This window comes from Sapajus apella, unplaced genomic scaffold (genome assembly GCF_009761245.1).
Source record: "Sapajus apella isolate SASKATOON/1434 unplaced genomic scaffold, GSC_monkey_1.0 scaffold25, whole genome shotgun sequence".
In the NCBI taxonomy this organism is placed as follows: domain Eukaryota; kingdom Metazoa; phylum Chordata; class Mammalia; order Primates; family Cebidae; genus Sapajus; species Sapajus apella.
In genome coordinates, this window is record NW_022436965.1 from 16489456 (window position 1) to 16492007 (window position 2552).

Sequence of the window (2552 nt, forward strand, 5' to 3'; positions counted from 1 at the left end):
AAAAAAAAAAAAAAAAAAAAAAAATAATAGCCATTCTGACTGGTGTGAGATGGTATCTCATTGTGGTTTTGATTTGCATTTCTCTAATGATCAGTGTTGTTGAATTTTTTTTCATATGATTTTTGGCCTCATGTATGTCTTCTTTTGAGGAGTGTCTGTTTATGTCCTTTGCTGACTTTTTAATGGGGTTGTTTTTTTCCTTTTTTTTTTTGAGAGAGAGTCTCGCTGTGTCACCTAGGCTGGAGTGCGGTGGCACAATCTTGGTTAACTGCAATCTCCACCTCCTGGATTCAAGCAATTCTCCTGCCTCGGCCTCCCAGGTAGCTGGGATTACAGGCCATCTACTGCCACGCCTGGCTAATTTTTTTGCATTTTTAGTAGAGACAGGGTTTCACCATGTTGACCAGGCTGGTCTGGAACTCTTGACCTCAGGTGATTCACCTGCCTTGACCTCCCAAAGTGCTGGGATTATAGGTGTGAGCCACTGTGCCTGGCCCATTTTTTTTTTCTTTTAAATTTAAGTTCCTTATTGGTGCTGGATAGTAGACCTTCGTCAGATGCCTGGTTTGCAAAAATTTTCTCCCATTCTGTAAGTTTTCTGTTTCCTCTAGTGATAGTTTCTTTTGCTCTGCAGAAGCTCTTAAATTTAATTAGATCCCATATGTCAATTTTTGCTTTCATTGCAATTGCTTTTGGTGTGTTTGTCATGAAATCTTTGCCTGTATTTAGGTCCTGAATGGTATTGCCTAGGTATTTTCCAGGGTTTTTATAGTTTTGTGTTTTACATTTGTGTCTTTAATCCCCTTGAGTTAATTTTTGCATATGGTGTAAGGAAGGGGTCCAGTTTCAATTTTCTGCATTTGGCTAGTCAGTTATCCCAGCACCGTTTATTGAATAGGGAACCCTTTCCCCTTGCTTTTTTTTGTCAGGTTTGTCCATAGTATTTCTTTGTCTTTAATGACATTGACATTTTTAAAGAATACAGTATAGCGTTCTTTTTTCTTTTTAAGTATTATGTTCCTCATTTTGTATTTGTCTGGTGTTTTCTCATGATTAAATTGAAATTGTTATTTTTGGCTAGAGTACTGCATAGGGGCTGTTGTATCATTGGGGAATCACATCTGAAGGCACACAGGTGACATTAATTTTGATCATTCTGTTAAGGAGTTGTCCAGTTGTTGGAGCTGTGAAGACTATGACAGGAAGTATGGACTCGATAAAAAAATTCAGTTTGGAAGGAAACTAGGAACCTATATGGGGGCCTATATGAAGACCCTGAACAATGTCATGGGGCCAATACAAATGAAATATTTTTGTTTTTAATGGTACTTGTGGTTCTAATAGAGCATGGTAAAAAATATTCCCAAGTATCTCTTTTTCTTTTTTTTTAGACTAGTGCAGTAGTGAGGGGGAAAGAGTAGAACAAGGAGTTGGAAACAAGGAGTTTGATCTATAACTGATTGTGAACATTGAGCTGAGATAACTCAACTACCTTTGGACCAGCCCCCAAGTATCTTTTTATTTAATCTGTTGAATTGGGCATGGTGTCATAGAGTAGATTTACAGCCAAACAATTTTTTTTTTTTTTTGAGACAGAGTCTTGCTCTGCCACTCAGGCTGGAGTGTAGTGGCGCGATCTTGGCTCACTGCAACCTCTACCTCCAGGATTCAAACAGTTCTGCCTCAGACTCCCTAGAAGCTGTGACTATAGGCACACACTACCACACCCAACTTTTTTTTCTATTTTTAGTAGAGACAGGGTTTCACCATGTTGGCCAGACTGGTCTCAAACTCCTGACCTTGTGATCCACCCGCCTTAGCTTCCCAAAGTGCTGGGATTACAGGCGTGAGCCACGGCATCCAGCCCAAATCATTTTTTAAATTACTTAAGGCTAATCAAATTAGATACTTTAGGAATAGTTACTATTTTTGAAATCTATAATTTGAAGTTTCTAAAAATAAAACATGTTAAATATTTATTGAACACTTGTTCTAGATAGCATTGTTCTAAAGAGAACTAAATAGACAAAAATCAGTGCGGTCATCAAGCTCATACTCCAGTAGAGAAGACAGATAGTCAAAATAAAAAAAAAATTACAAGAATATAATGTTGGGTAGTAGTAAGTGCTGTGAAGAAAAATAAAGCCAGGTGAGGTGATACAAAAACTGGAATAGGTGCAGGTGCTACTTTCAATAGAGTGGCCTCTTGGGTTACATTTGGGCAGCGAACTGAATGAAGTGAACAAACATGCCATGTGAACACTTGGGCATTCTAAAGAGAAGGTACAGGCGGTGGCTCACGCCTGTAATCCCAGCACTTTGGGAGGCCGAGGCGGGTGGATCACGAGGTCAACAGATCGAGACCATCCCGGTCAACACGGTGAAACCCCGTCTCTACTAAAAATACAAAAAATTAGCTGGGCATGGTGGCGCGTGCCTGTAATCCCAGCTACTCAGGAGGCTGAGGCAGGAGAATTGCCTGATCCCAGGAGGCGGAGGTTGTGGTGAGCCGAGATCGCGCCATTGCACTCCAGCCTGGGTAACAAGAGCGA

General features: G+C 40.2%; 1 protein-coding gene across 5 annotated transcripts in view; it reads left to right on the forward strand.

Moving 5' to 3' along the window:
* The window catches only part of CENPL (centromere protein L), a 65201-nt gene that overhangs the window by 54233 nt on the left and 8416 nt on the right, over nt 1–2552 (forward strand). The gene's annotated exons all lie outside the window — the stretch shown is intronic.